This window comes from Podarcis gaigeae (assembly GCF_964106915.1).
Source record: "Podarcis gaigeae genome assembly, chromosome: 10".
In the NCBI taxonomy this organism is placed as follows: domain Eukaryota; kingdom Metazoa; phylum Chordata; class Lepidosauria; order Squamata; family Lacertidae; genus Podarcis; species Podarcis gaigeae.
Genome location: NC_139686.1, coordinates 5,175,465 through 5,192,092, shown reverse-complemented (window position 1 = coordinate 5,192,092; position 16,628 = coordinate 5,175,465). Strand labels below are relative to the sequence as shown.

General features: G+C 45.2%; 1 long non-coding RNA gene across 1 annotated transcript; it reads left to right on the top strand.

The window, feature by feature from the left end:
- Window positions 1-2,120: 2,120 nt before the first annotated feature.
- Window positions 2,121-6,690, top strand: LOC310826311. Its single transcript, XR_014555727.1, has 2 exons — window positions 2,121-2,540; window positions 5,598-6,690. It is a non-coding gene; the product is annotated as an uncharacterized lncRNA (long non-coding RNA).
- The last annotated feature ends 9,938 nt before the right edge of the window (window positions 6,691-16,628 follow it).

The window sequence follows — 16,628 nt, the reverse complement described above, 5'->3', positions numbered from 1 at the left end:
CATCTCGATGTCGGGGAAAGTGGATCGATTCCCGGACACCCGCACAGATAGATCTTCCTGTCATTTTTTTTTCTGCGCTAGCTCAGCTGCTGCCCTCTCCATTTCTTCTTCTTCTTCTGACAACCGGGTTGCAAAACCGCAAACCTGAGAACCAAAAGCCTAATGGGCTCTCTGACGCCATCGGCTAGGAACCAGTTCAGCTATTTTGCTATTTCCCACGATGGCTGCACATCAGGAGGGCATCAGGTTAAGTTCGCATCCACTTCTGATGACTCACAGCTCTTTCTTTTCTCTCCATTGGGATGGCTCCGCTGGTAGAGCATGAACCCTCTTAAATCTCAGGGTTGCAGGTTCGAATCCCATGACGCGCAAAGGATTCTTGCATTGCAGAGGGTTGGACTAGATGACCTACGGAGTCCCTTCCAACTCTACAATTCTCAGATTCCACGAAGCTTTTAATGTTTGATGTATTGCAGTATTTTAATATTTTTTTGGAAGCTGCCCAGAGTGCTTGGGGAAGCCCAGCCAGATGGGCGGGGTATAAATAAAAAATTATTATTATTATTATTATTATTATTATTATTATTATTACTCCTTTCCACACAGGCATCTTGGTTTGTAAGCGCCTCGGGGCAGGGAGCTGCATTTCTGAAGTGCTTTTGAACGCTGATTCCACATCCATTGACAACGATGGAATAATTCGGAAGAGCATTGTTTTATAATGCAAGGCACTTTGGGAAATTAGCATGTAAAGTGGGGGTATTAAAAACACGCACACAAAATAAATCTGGTTTTTAAGAAAATGCCCGTCCTCGGCACTGTAGCCGCCACAGAAATTACACGGAACAATTTGGGTTCCTGGGTGCAGATGTGAATTCTCTTTCCCCCTCCATGTTGAAAACCTGTTCCATAACACTGGGATGAGAATATGCGAGTGAATATTCTCCATTTGCCTTATTGCAAAAAACAGATTTCTCATGCTGGATCTGGGCATTATTGGAAGGTCGCAAAGGGGTAGCCATGTTAGTCTGTTGCAGCAACGAAGAACCATATGTAAAATTCTGAGTAAATTTAAACCGAATATTTAGACTTTTAAGCTGCCGTGAGATTTATTAGGAGAGGCTACTTGAGGAAAACATGGAGAAAGGACAGGAAATGGCTACGAAGTTATTTCTGCCTGCCGTTACGCTTGCAGGCCAAGTTTATTGAATGCCGCAGTTTAAATGGCCTCCTTCTCTATCAAGTTCAATATGGCTGCCGAAAGTCGTGTCATAGGCTATTCCTTGTGCTGGGTGACGAGGGAAAATAAGAAAATAAGACTGTTCAAGGAGCGTCGACATGAGGAGCCGAGTTTTCCTGGAAATGAGTCAGCAGCTCTATAGGAAAGAACCGGGTGGGAAGCTGAGGAGACGGAGGCCATTTTGTTTTCAGTCCCTCAGGATGAAAAACCGCCTAAATTAGCAACTTGAGATTCTCGTTTGCTTGTTGGAAAGGAGTAGTAAGCTCTGCCATTTTATCCCCTCCACGGCGTGAAAACTAAAGGGCAGCAAGGTTCCCCTTTGGTCCCTTCTGGGCTGTCGGGGGAAGAGCGTGAGGGCGGCCATTTTGAAAAGAAGCCATCTTGACTGAGGTGGATGGAGACTGGGAAATGGCCGTCTCTGACAGGAATCGATGGACGAGAACGACGGGGTTTTATCTCCTCAAAAAGAGATAGCTGGGGTTTTAATTATTTAATTCCATTGATCTGGCTTCTTATAGGATTTCTCACCCGGCCTTCAACCATATAAGGTCCTAAGGGCAGGCTGCAGCAGTTTTTTAAAACCAGATAAACATTATTTTTTAAAAAATGAGAAACCAACTTGGGTCCGGTTGACCCAACCTGACCACTTCAATTGGCACAATTGCAGGTGCCCCAAAAATGTCCATTTCACGTTTGTAAGTACTTGGTCTTTTAGTGTTGTTGCAGCTGCAGCACTGTGGAACTCCCTGCCTCATGATATAAGGCATGATATTTATTTATTTATTTATTTATTTATTTATTTATTTATTCCCCGCCCTCCCCAGCCAAGGCCGATCTCAGGGCGGCTAACAAGCAATAATAAAAGCAATATACTCTTAGAAGCTCAAGGTCATTTTAATCTGCTTTAGTATTTTAACTTTTGCATGTTTTTAAAAGTATGGTTGTGATTTTTTTTCTCTCGGTGTTTTTGCTTTGTCTATTTGTAAACTGCTTTTTTTTTTTTTACAGTCAGCTAGCGGGATGTAAATTTAATGGAATAAAAAATAAATAAATACGGTTTGAATTGGAAAACGGAGGTTGTTATAAAAACACCCCTTAGCTGTCCAAGGCTGGGGTGAAGAGTTGCATCTCTATTGTTTTCATTTTCTTTTCGTTTCAAAACTTTATAACCTGCCTGCTAGCCCTGTAAGGTCTCTCAAGATGGCTAATCCTGGAACAGGAAAAAAAAAATACAATCCAAAATGCATTATTATTATTATTATTATTATTATTGAAAGGAGCCCGGCTTAATGTACAAGAGGTAAGTTAATATAATACGATAACCTAAAATGTACAGGAAAATACACACAGGCACACACTCCACCATAAATAGCAGCATTTAAAAAGCTTTGCGAGAACAGAGCTGTCTTGCTTTGGTGCCCAGGACAAAATGGAGGTGGCTGGTGGGCCTCTTTGGGGCGGCTGGAGTCGTGCCACTACCACCAAAAAGGCCCTGCTTCAAAAACTCGTCGCTGTTACCTCCTGCGAAATGGAAACTGAAGCAGAGCCAGGGGAGTAGGAAGGGGGACGGGGGGTGTAAAAAATGAACAATTACTGCCCTGCTAGGGCGGTTCATAAAAACCTTTTTTTAAAAAAAATGCCTGCTCCAAAGGTCTTATTTTACTACACTAGGGATTATATAGCTATATCTGAAATTTCATGCATATCAGTTAATATCTTGATCATCCTCCAGGAAAATAACTGTTTACTTGGCCGTTTTCATACGTCGTGAAGGCTGAAATTTCAATTCAGTGCAACCAAAACACAACCCATCCTGTAGATTTAAGTATCTGTCCACAGTCACCTTGTTATCGGAGGCCCATAATCCACATTGCAAGAAAATACGAAATAACGTAAAACTATTTTTGCAGGCCAAAAAATAAAAATAAATGGGGGGGGGGGTGACAAGAAATTTTCCACACCTTGGAGAGATAAAATCGGGATATGGAAATATCGATGAGAGGCAGGACTGAGATTTGGAAATCTTTGAGGTCCAGACTGTGGGAAGTCGTAAAATTAAATTTACAATTCGGAAGACAATTGGATTCTTTTATTTTAGTTTTTTACTTTTATTGGATTATGATTTGATGTTTTATATGATTTTCTTAATACAATAAAAAAGAGAAACAAAGAACATAACATATAGTTTTACAATCATCATACTTTCTTCACTTCTTTGGACTTCCTCGCATCTCTCGTTCCTGCATTCCAAATTTTCGATCTTTACCCAGCAATTTATCACCTTGATTCAATTCTTGTATTATAATTTTCCAATATTATCCCTAATTTTAGATAGTATAACCCCCAGCTTAGAAGCTTAATTTTAACATAATATTTATCCAAAATTTATCTTTTCTTATGATTTCATTTATCTTCATACTCCTTTTAACTAGCTTTTTGGTGCCATATTGTTAATAATCTTACATCTTTCTTAACATTCATACAATTTACAATATTTTTGTAAGTAATCTTTGAATTTCTTCCAGTCCTCCTCCACAGCCTCTTCTCCCAGGTCTCGGATTCTGCCAGTCATTTCTGCTAGCTCCATATAGTCTATCAGTTGCATCTGCCATTCTTCCAGTGTGGGCAAATCTTGGGTTTTCCAGTGCTTGGCGACAAGTATCCTTGCTGCTGTTGTTGCATACATAAAAAATGTTCGGTCCTTCTTTAACACCCTCTGGCCAGCGATGCCCAAAAGGAAGGCCTCTGGTTTCTTAGGAAAGGTATACTTAAATACCTTTTTCAACTCATTATATATCATTTCCCAGAAAGCCTTCACTCTAGGGCAGGTCCACCAGAGGTGAAAGAACGTTCCTTCGGTTTCTTTACATTTCCAACATTTATTATCAGACAAATGGTATATTTTTGCAAGCTTGACTGGGGTCATGTACCACCTATATATCATTTTCATAATATTTTCTTTCAAGGCATTACATGCTGTAAATTTCAAACCGGTGGTCCATAACCTTTCCCAGTCAGCAAACATGATATTGTACCCAATATCCTGTGCCCATTTTATCATAGCCGATTTAACCGTTTCATCTTGTGTGTTCCATTTTAACAGCAAGTTGTACATTCTTGAAAGTACCTTAGTCTTAGGTTCTAACAGTTCTGTTTCCAATTTCGATTTTTCCACCTGGAATCCTATCTTTTTATCCATCTTGAAAACCTCTTTAATCTGAGCGTAATGTAACCAATCTCGCACTTCATCTTTTAGTTTCTCCAAACTCTGCAACCTCCATATGATTTGATGTTTTTTATTGGAAAATTAATAAACGCTTTAACAAAAAAAAAAAAGAAAAAAGAAATTTTCCACACCACTTACCACCTGACTTTCCTACGCCTCTGAGCAGAGCTCCCTAGTTATCTTAAATAAAAACTGGGGCAATAAAACAGGAGATAAAGCGCAAAAGCACTTTCTGCCTATAATGCATTTGGCCCAGATTGGGCTAGGGCAGAGATCAGCTGCTAGACTCCCTAGAACCAAATCCGCCCAGTTTTTCCCCAGACCCATAAGGTGAGTGTTATTGGGCCTGATTGCTGCGGCCATCCACTTTGGGGGACATGTCTCTTGCACGCCGGACTCAATTTAGGGGAAGTTTTTAAGTTTTAGGACTTGAGGAAGTTTTTAATGCCTGATGTTTTGGGATTATTTTGAATTTTATTGAAGTTATTCACAACACAAATCTACTACAGCAACAAATAAACCCGTAACATCTAAAACGAAACAAACTTTACAACAATACACTTTCAACAAAGAAAAACGAAATAAAGGACTTCCTTTATCCTGTACACGGCTTCCTTATTTACTACTTATAAACTGTTTCCCATATAGACAACTATGACTGGTCGTCTCAAATTGTAACTTAAGAACCAGAAATCCTCCTGCAGGAATTAATCGAAACAAGTCCGGGTGGTTATTTGGGGGCACTGCTTTAAGGTACCGTATTTTTTGCTCTATAAGACTCACTTTTTCCCTCTTAAAAAGTAAGGGGAAATGTATGTGCGTCTTATGGAGTGAATGCAGGCTGCGCAGCTATCCCAGAAGCCAGAACAGCAAGAGGGATTGCTGCTTTCACTGTGCAGCGATCCCTCTTGCTGTTCTGGCTTCTGAGATTCAGAATATTTTTTTTCTTGTTTTCCTCCTCCAAAAACTAGGTGCGTCTTATGGTCTGGTGCATCTTATAGAGCGAAAAATACGGTATTTTTAAACTTTTGTTGGAAGCCGCCCAGAGTGGCTGGGGAAACCCAGCAAGATGGGCGGGGTATAAATAATAAATTATCATCATCATCAACGGCATTTTTCTCTCTGTTTCAGGCATAAAAGCATCTCTGGCCTGCCGCGAAAGGATCGACCCAAACGTTAACCTGGATGCAAAGGTCTAAAGAGCCATCGGGGATTGCTGCACAGACACCATTCAGGAATGCCGCCCCCCAACTTTCTTCCTCCTTTGCAGGCGATGGCGTCAGTCAGGATGCGGCCCTCCTGTGTCGCTTTTTCCAGCCGTATCCTCTCTCTCTCTTGCTGTGTTTGGCAATGGTAGAACTCACACTGGTGAGGTATCATGGTCCGGTGGTTCTAGACTTGCCAACTACAGCTTGAGGGTCGAGCCTCAGTCGTCCGTCCTGCGGTCAGGGAGAATGGACCCGCTAGCAAACAGCTCCCTCTGCCAGTGGTCGAGAGCTGGCGCAGACAGAAGTGAAATTCCAAATTCTCTGCCCGCTCAGGGTCACAGAGCAAGTAGTCCTTTGGAACAGGGGGCTTGCCCAGCCCCACTCTTGGCTTGGGTTCAGGGGGGCTGCACGGGGCCACTGATATCTTGTGCCAAGATGATTGTTTCTTCTAACGTGGGATAGAAGAAAAAATAGAATTCAAGTTTTTCCTCATTGAAGATGGAGGCTACCATCTTGAATTGCGAATTTATTGTGTATAAATGTTGGCTGCAAGGAGTGTGGAGTGCGTGGAGGAGTACCAGGCTCCAAAGATTTGGAGTCTTTCGTAAGAAGAGATTGCAGGATTAGGCCAAAGTGCAGCATCCCGTTCTCACGGTGGCCAAAAGAGAAGCCTGCAGGCAAGATCTGACCACAAGAACATTCTCCGCATTTGCAATTTCCAGCAACGGAGGTGCTGCAGACTTTTAATTCATGGAGGCTCGAAATGGACTTTTTTTAAAAAAAAGATGAATGCTGTTGTCCTCTGTGTCTGGGACTAGCTTTCACACGGTCTCCGGCACAGATCCGTTCCTAATGTACATTTCCTCTCGCAAGTGCCCCTTGTCCTGTCTCAAGGCAACAAACTGGTTCCTTGCAAACAAAGAACCACCCTTCAAATTCTGCATAACCTTTGAAATATAATCTCTGAAATTACATGTCGCTGATGCTTTGCAATAAAAGTTCCTTCTTTTCTCTGGGATCCTATTCCTATTTTGCAGAGGGGCAGGAAGACACCTATCTAATAGGTCTTGGGGGGGGAAAGGGCTAAACTGCTTTGAAAGTCCAGCGGGCTTTCCACATGGCCAGTTTTTTGCACAATTGCACTTGGGATATACTTCGGAGCAGCCCCCTCCTCAAAATGCAAAGGGCTCTTGCATAGTTCAATCACTGTTAAGGTGACCAGATTTATCTTCCCCTGCCAAGACATTCACTCTGTCTTGGCCTCAGTGGCCCATCTGTATAATGGGAATAATGAAACTGTTGTAAGCACAAAGTGCAGGTAGCGGGGCAGTAAAGGACTTTGCTAAGCGGAAATGCAGCTTAAAAACACACATCGTCGCAGCAGCTTCGAGGAACACCATTCTACTGAATGAGACCATTGGTGCAGCTAGCCCACGACTGTCCACACTGGCAGCTCTCTATGGTTTCAAGACAGGGGCCTTAACTGAACATGCCAGGAATAGGAGCTGGGCCCTTCTGCATGAGAGGCAGTTGCTCATTCACTGAGATATAGAAGATAGGAAATAATAATAATAATTAATAATAATAATAATAATAATTTATTTGTACCCTGCCCATCTGGCCGGGCCTCCCCAGCCACTCTGGACGGCTTCCAACCAAATATTAAAATACAGTAATGCATCAAACATTAAAAGCTTCCCTAAACAGGGCTGCCTTCAGATGCCTTCTAAAAGTCTGGTAGTTGTTTTTCTCTTTGACATCTGGTGGGAGGGCGTTCCACAGGGCGGGCGCCACCACCGAGAAGGCCCTCTGCCTGGTTCCCTGTAACTTGGCTTCTCGCAGGGAGGGAACCGCCAGAAGGCCCTCAGAGCTGGACCTCAGCGTCCGGGCAGAACGATGGGGGTGGAGACGCTCCTTCAGGTATACTGGCTTTACCAACCAATTGGTCCATCTAGATCAGTATTGTCCGGACTGATTGGCAGCAGGTTGCCAGCGTTTCAGACAGGGCATTTTTCTAGCCTTCCCTGCAGACTCTGGGGATTGGACCAGAGTCCTTCTGCATGCAAAGCAGGTGTTCAGTCACTGAGCTGCAGCAGCCCCTCTCCCTTAAAGGGCAGCATTCCCACATTGGCGAGGAGGGTTTCCAGGAGGCCTGTGCCCCAGAACCCCATTGATTTGGAAATCTGCCCTAGTGGAGCTGGAAAAGCAGATGTTCCTGAGGCCAAAGTGATTTCCTAGTACCTGACGCTCAGCAAACCACGTTTGCTTTTTCACCTCCTGTTTCTTCATACCTCCCTGCTCCTGACATAACTTAAAGGTAAAGGGACCCCTGACCGTTAGGTCCAGTCGTGGCCGACTCTGGGGTTGCGGCGCTCCTCTCGCTTTATTGGCTGAGGGAGCCGGCGCACAGCTTCCGGGTCATGTGGCCAGCATGACTAAGCTGCTTCTGGTGAACCAGAGCAGCGCATGGAAACGCCGTTTACCTTCTTGCCGGAGCGGTACCTATTTATCTACTTGCACTATGATGTGCTTTCGAACTGCTAGATTGGCAGGAAGACATAACTTGCTGTAAGGCAAATTACGGATCCCTTCCTCGTTCTCGATGGAAAATGTGCCGCCACCCCACTTCCGCCGTGCAGGTGTTTTGGATGATGGGCCTTCCGCCGGCCCGGGCGTCTCTCCTACTTGCGCGGCTGACAGGTTAAATTATGCATGACCCAGGATTCGATTTGGACAGGTGTCTGTCGCGGAAACAGGACTGAACAAGACTCCGGGCACTATCCAGCCAGGAACTACAGAGGGCCCAAAACGAGACGGGCAGTTTTCATGGGGTTAAGGGGCCTCGCTTCTGAGTTTTGGCTTTTGGATCTGCTCTGCCAAGCGCTGAAAATCTTTTTTTTAAAAAGATGGGGGCCATTCATCCCACCAAATGAGATTCCACACTGTTAACCACACACGAAGAGATTTCTAAAATCTCACTCAGAAACTCTGATCGCTTGGCATGCACTCATTCTCTCCCTCTCTCTCTTATTTCACATGCCGTCTATTTTTCTTACATTTCCATTCCACCTTTAGCCAGGTGTCTATTTTAGCTCCTTCCAGTCTAGCCACATACTGGGAGCATTTGAAACAAATAGAGAAAATCAGCAAAAGCAACCATTTTTTCTGCCAAGATGAGTCCCTGCCAAGACCCTGCCATTCCTTCATATCCCTCCCAGTTTGTGACAGGACGGGAGGACGGATGTGTCCCTCTGGAGTGGCCACAGCTCTTTGGGGTGCTGTCCCTAGATATTTCGCAGACTGCTTTCTTCCAACAGATGCTAACTTTGCTGCGCATCCCAGTTATCCTCTTTTCTAAGCCTCTGCAGAGTGAAATACCAGCCAGTGCCTGTAAACACTAGCATGGTAAATAAAGGTAAAGGTAAAGGTACCCCTGCCCGTACGGGCCAGTCTTGACAGACTCTGGGGTTGTGCGCCCATCTCACTCAAGAGGCCAGGGGCCAGCGCTGTCCGGAGACACTTCCGGGTCACGTGGCCAGCGTGACATCGCTGCTCTGGCGAGCCAGAGCCGCACACGGAAACGCCGTTTACCTTCCCGCTGGTAAGCGGTCCCTGTTTATCTACTTGCACCCGGAGGTGCTTTCGAACTGCTAGGTTGGCAGGTGCTGGGACCGAGCAGCGGGAGCGCACCCCGCCACAGGGATTCGAACCGCCGACCTTTCGATCGGCAAGTCCTAGGCGCTGAGGCTTTAACCCACAGCGCCACCTGCGTCCCATTGCATGGTAAATATTTTGCTTCAAATTAACTGAGGCACCTTTGTAACCAATTAACAATGTCGATGTTCAGTGGGTCTTACTCCCAGGTAAGTAGGTTCAGGACTGCAGTCTAAAACTCATCATATTTGCCCAAAATGAGCGAAATCTGACCTCAGGTTTCAGCTGTACAGGGAACTAACCCGGTGGACAGGAACCTTCGGCCCAGATGTGGCCCTCCAAGACTCTATGTCTGGCCCTTGGAATGCTCCCCAGGCTAACCTCTCTTACTGGGCCTGTCCCCCCCCCCTTTACGTGCTTTCCCCTGGCTGGAATGTGATCTTGAACTCTGATGATGCCTTTGTTGGAGGATAGACAGGTGTACAGACCTGGGCGAGAACTAGCTTATTGCATAAAAGTAAGGTAAAGGTAAAGGGACCCCTGCCCATTAGGTCCAGTCGCAGACAACTCTGGGGTTGTGGCGCTCATCTCGCTTTACTGGCCGAGGGAGCCAGCGTACAGCTTCCGGGTCCTGTGGCCAGCATGTCTAAGCCACTTCTGGCAAACCAGAGCAGTGCACGGAAACGCCGTTTACCTTCCCGCCAGAGTGGTAACTATTTATCTACTTGCACTTTGATGTGCTTTCGAACTGCTAGGTAGGCAAGAGCAGGGACTGAGCAACGGGAGCTCACCCCGTCGTGGGGATATGAACCACCAGCCTTCTGATCGGCAAGTCCTAGGCTCAGTGGTTTTAACTATACAGACCCTCGTCGGCAAGGTGATGTCTCTGCTTTTTAAGATGCTGTCTAGGTTTGCCATTTCTTTTCTCCCAAGAAGCAGGCGTCTTTTTATTTCGTGACTGCTGTCACCATGATCATGGAGCCCAAGAAAGTAAAATCTCTCACTGCCTCCATTTCTTCCTGTGGAAGACAGGAGGGCCTGGCGTCCTCTGGTCCATGGGGGTCACAAAGAGTCAGACACAACATTGTTCGAGCCTCACATTGAGCAAAACATTCCTCTGTTTTTCAAAAAAATTATTGATTTTCCACATTTATAACAAATATAGCTAATAAAACACACAAAAGAAAGCACAACAATACTAAAAAAAGAAAGAAAACCACCAAAAAGCCCAAATATATAAACTCTTATTATTTCTAAGACCCAATCTAGCTTTCATTGTTATCTACTTCCTCAACCCCCCCAACTGAATTTCATTGTATCACCTTGTAACAGTTCTCCAAAATCATCTTTCTAATAAAATTTACTCCTTCAATTTACTATCATCTTCTCTTTTCTTAATAGTCTAAATCCATAATGCTTTGTAACACATTAGCCTATTTGGTGCTTTCAAGTGACTTCTAATTATCTTATATTACAATATTTAGCTAAATAATCTTTAAATTTCTTCCAATCTTCTTGGTATTCCTCTTCTTTCTGATGGCGGATTCTTCCAGTCAGGTCGGCCAGCTCCAAAAAGCCTGACATCTTCACCTGCCATTCTTCTACAGTTGGTATTTCTTGCGATTTCCATTTTTAGCTGATAGCAGCACATTGAGCAAAAAAATCCTGCATTGCAGAGGGTTGGACTAGATGACCCTTGTGGTCCTGTCCAACTCTGGGATTCCATTATTCTTTCTTCCTGATTTCCCCATAATTTCCCTGCCCCCACCCTGCCTGCCATGACATATCTCCTTCTCCTTTTTCACCTCCATCTTCCTCCTCCAGTCCGTCCTTCACTGTAACAGGTAAGGCGCTAATGCAAATAGTTCCTGTTTACCGCCAGCCAGGCCTTGCAGCCGAAATCGAAATCTAGGCCACCGCCGGCTGATGGTGGCGCTTTCAGAATAAGCTGTTTGGATAGTGGATGAGGACTGGATTAAGGGCCGAAGGCTGTCAGCACTTAAAAATAATGTCAGATTCACAGCTGATGCGGGGGAGGGATGAGAGAGGGATGAAGGGTCTCGCGATGTAAGGCTTATGGGGCAAGACAGGGATTCGATGGGGTTGCCAAGCAACTGGTATTTTACTGGTCCCATTAAGAAAACTCTATCAGTTCAGGCAAGGGCTGAATGCATGCAAATGCAACGAACCCTAAATGCAAAGCTTTGCAGCCACAAATAGAGCACAAACTATTTTTACATGCCACCCAAAACTCAGAGCAGTGAGGGACTCAAAGGTTGTAGGCATGGCAGCCTGGGCCTTGGAATGAAGATCAGCTGAGACTGTGGCGTCTTTGGGATATATGTCCCCCCCCCCCCAAAAAAATTATTCATTTTATAAGACAAATAAACAATACAAACAAATTCTTGTCTTACCCTTATTTTTTCTAAACATTGTTAGGTGGGCTTCCCCGAGTCCCCCCTATCTGATTTTCATTTTACCTCATCTTTAGCAGTTTACATATATCATTATTTTTAACCATTTTTTAAATCACACTTACTTTTACCATAAAAATCTTCACATTTTATCACTTACAAATAATACTATTTTAAAATACACTATCTTCTACTTCTAATCCTACAGCCTATATCCACTTCCAAAGCTATTCTAAAATTTAAATTTTAACATATTTTTTCAAATATTCTTTAAACTTCTTCCACTGTCTCTTCTCTCTGGTCCCGGAGTCTCCCAGTCAGTTCCATATAGTCCATCATCTTCATCCGCCATTCTTCTCTAGTTGGTAAATCTTGTTCCTTCCAATTCTTTGCTAATAATATTCTCACAGCTGTTGTGGCATACAGAAAAAAGTAGCATCCTTTTTGGGGATTTCACTCCCCACTATACCAAGTAAAAGGCTTCTGGTTTCTTAATAAATGTATTTTTCAACATTTTTTTCAACTCATTATAAATCTTTTCCCAGAAGTCTTTCACCTTGTTGTTGTTGTTAGTTGTTTAGTTGTGTCCGCCTGTTCATGACCCCCTGGACCAGAGCACGCCAGGCACTCCTGTCTTCCACTGCCTCCCGCAGTTTGGTCAAACTCATGTTTGTAGCTTCGAGGACACAGTCCAACCATCTCGTCCTCTGTCGTCCCCTTCTCCTTGTGCCCTCCATATTTCCCAACATCAGGGTCTTTTCCAGGGAGTCTTCTCTTCTCATGAGGTGGCCAAAGTATTGGAGCCTCAGCTTCAGGATCTGTCCTTCCAGTGAGCACTCAGGGCTGATTTCCTTCAGAATGGAGAGGTTTGGTCTTCTTGCAGTCCATGGGACTCTCAAGAGTCTCCTCCAGCACCACAATTCAACAGCATCCATTCTTCGGCGATCAGCCTTCTTGATGGTCCAGCTCTCACTTCCATACATCACTACTGGGAAAACCAGAGCTTTAACTATACAGACCTTTGTTGGCAAGGTGATGTCTCTGCTTTTAGGACACAACAAACTTTTTTCAAAGAGGGCCAGATTTGATGAAGTGAACATGAGACCAGGACATTACTGCCATGGATCCGGATTACATCGGCCACCAGCGGGCTGGATTAGGCCCCCGATTCAGACTTGACCCAGCCTTCCCCCAACCCACAAGTGACCTCCACAAGTTCAGGACTCTTGATCCTCTCTTGAGGGGGTGATAAAAGTGACCTACCTCACAGGGTTGTTGTGAGGGCAAAACCAATAAAGACAATAAAGCACTTTGAAAGCGCCTTCTGGAGTCTCTTCCCCCTATTTCAGCAGGTTGGAAGAGGTAAACCTGAGGCTGGAAGGGCTGTGGAGAATTTTGAATCAGCGACTCCTTGGGTCTCTGCTTACGCTGAGCCACACTGACAAAGCCACCCTAAATGCTTATGGTTCATGAAGGACTTAAGAGAGTTTCTTCATTTTTAAGAAGTCTGTTGAGAAACTGGGAAAAGGGTTCAGACCGGTGACATTGAACCCCAAAATGACTCGGGCCCCAGATATCTGAACATTGCTGTCAACGTTTCCCATTTTTAAGGGAAATTTCCTTATTCCGAATAGGGTTCCTTGCAAGAAAAGGGAAGAGTTGACAGCTATGTATCTGAAAGGCCACCTCCTTCTTCCATGCAGACCCTCTCAGGTGCTGAGATTAGCAGACCCCCTTGGTAGATCTTCCACCCTCAGGGGCTGAGGATTATGATGGCCTGGGAAAGGGCCTTCTCAGTGGTGGCCCCATAGCCAATAAACTAATAGGCTGATAGTTCTGGGGGTTGTGTTTGCCACCTTCCTTGTTAATTGGGATGATAATACTCTGGTTCCAACCCTTGGGGAAAGTGCCAGTATAGCTGATATAAGAAATTAATTTTGCTAGGAGGGGAAAGACCACCACGCAGAATTATTCCTAAAGACCTCTGAAGGGATCATGTCTTCTCCAGAAGCTTTATCAGTCATTAAGGCACCTATAAGATTAAGGCACCTATAAGGCACCTATTACTTCTTGTTCTGAAACAGGGGGCCATTGTGGTGTCAACGTTAGGAGGTCCTGAATCGTAGTTGGCCCATTGTCACCATCACTTTCAAAGATTTTGCTGAAGTAAACACGCCAAGTATTAGCAGAGATAAAAACATCTAACACAGGATTAAAACCTGTATCTGAAATCAGGTTCCAGAACTGTCTATCCATTTCTATCTAATGCTGCCATTCCCAGCTCTTTCCACTGAGTGATCATGAATGATCTCTCCACCTTATTAGTTCCTTATAATTTGATAAGAAGCCAAAGTTGTTAGGTTCACTCTTGTCTGTGTCTGTCATACCCTCCTGGTTAGTTGAGCCAAATTCTTTTGTTGTTGTTGTTTGCCTGCACTCATTATCGCACCGATCCAATTTGCCCAAAAATCCTTGCTGGATGAGTGACCTGGTTTAGTTAAAAGCGGTCTTAGATCTGCAAAGATGGACACCATGCCTTCAAAGGGATCCAGCCGTGGAAACTTGATGAACTGGACTTCAGCAAACAAAAGCTTATGCCTGAATATTGTTCCATGCACCGCGATCTCTGAGCAGTGGGATATTTCCCCTCTTTCCTTTTTCCTTTCTCCTTCTGTGATGGAACTCCTATTTGGGGACTTCCCTGGCTTTTTTCTGACCCACGTAGGACCAGTCTGGATAGTTGGCCTTGCTAAAGATTTGACGTTTTCATACCCCAAAAGTTATTGATTTGAGTTTCTACTGAAATGAGGCTGCATTTTAATGTTGTATTTTAATCTTGCTTTTAAATTGTATTTTAATAAATTGTTTTTATACCTGGTGTTAGCCGCCCTGAGCCCGGTCTTGGCTCAGGAGAGCAGGGTATAAATATTATTTATTTATTTATTTATTTATTTATTTATTTATTATTATTATTATTATTATTATTATTATTATTATTATTATTATTATTTCTGCACCTACCATTAGGTCTGGTTTCCTGAGAACAAAGGCCCCTGGAGATGACAGCAGTGATATAGGGTTTTATTTATACACACATATAAATGCTGAGCTTAAGTTGGAAGGGCTTGCAGCCCTGACACTCTCAACAGATCTTGCCCCCGATAATTAGGTTTCTAGGGAGGTTTCCAAAACCATAGCTTTGGATTCAGGACAGAGAGGAACTCAAGCCTCTGGGTCTCATCCAGTGTGAGACAGGCCCCTTTTCTATTTCTCTCTTATACCCCCAGCAGCCAGAGCCGTTGCCCCATTGATTACCACGCTGAACCTCGGAGGATTCAGGAGATGCAGAAGGCATTCCTTCGCTCAGCACACATTGGTCTCAACTAGGGCCAGGGCCTTTTCAGTACTGGCCCCGACTTGGTGGAACGCTCTGTCACAAGAGACTAGGGCCCTGCGGGACTTGACATCTTTCCGCAGGGCCTGCAAGACAGAGCTGTTCCGCCTGGCCTTTGATTTGGATTCAGTCTGACCCTTATGTTTCCCCCCCCCCTTATGGTTTTGATCTATGGGCTGCTTTTAAATAATAATAATAATAATAATAATAATAATGTCAGGACTGCCGCTAGGTCCCAGCTCACAGAGGACCAACGCCCAGTGGATATTATATACAAAAGTCTTTATTGAAGTTTAGTTTCCATTTCCAAGCTCTGGGCGCGCAGGCCCACGTCTTAACGCTAGACCGGCTAAGTCCCCTCTGACTCACTGCTCCACCCACACCAGTTTAAGATTCTAGCCTGGCTCCACCTCTTGCGCTGCTCTTTCCTGCGTTGGGTCCTTCTGCCCTCTGGGGTTCCCTCCTTCCTGGACTCCTCTGACGCGGAGCCTCCTGAGTCTTGCCCCTCCCTCCGGCGGGCTTTAGGACCTGGCTCCCTTCCCGGGCTCCCCGCTGTGCCGCGCTCCTGTACATTTGAACTTGGCGCGCGCGCCCAGCCGGTGACTTTCCTTCTGACCGTTTCCCCGCTTCCTGATGTGGGTGTTGCCAAACCTGACTCCTCTCCTCCCTCTGGTGGTGAGGACACTGGTCCCGACTCCTGGGACTCCCCCTCCCCACTGCGCTCTGGTGGAGACGCTGGCCCTGATCTCCAGCTGCTGTTCAGAGACTCCCCGCTGGCCCCTCCCTCTTGAGGTTTCTCCCTTGGAATCTCCCTTGCTCTGGCCACCGGCGCTCCCTTCTGTGAGTCCTCCGATTCGCTAGAGAGGCTTGTGGAATAACTCTGGCCACTGTCACTGCCTGCGCCCCCCTCGTACTCCTCCTCCTCACTCTCCATTTGCTCCCCCTCCTGTGTCTCTCCTTCTGAACCCCTGACAAATAATAATAATAATAATTTATTATTTGTACCCCACTCATCTGGCTGGGTTTCCCCAGCCAATCTGGGTGGCTTCCAACAAAGACAAAAAATACACTAAGACGTCACACATTAAAAACTTGAACAGGGCTGCCTTCAGGTGTCTTCTGAATGCCAGGTAGTTGTTTATCTCTTTGACATCTGGTGGGAGGGCGTTCCACAGAGCGTGTGCCACCACCGAGAAGGCCCTGTGCCTGGTTCCCTGTAACTTGGCTTCTCGCAGGGAGGCAACTGCCAGAAGGCCCTCGGCGCTGGACCTTAGTGTCCGGGCAGAATGATGGGGGTGGAGACGCTCCTTCAGGTATACTGGACCAAGGCCATTTAGGGCTTTCAAGGTCAGCACCAACACTTTGAATTGTGCTCAGAAACGTACTGGGAGCCAATGCAGATCTCTCAGGACCGGTGTTATATGGTCTCAGCGGCCGCTCCCAGTCACCAGTCTAGCTGCCACATTCTGGATTAATTGCAGTTTCCGGGTCA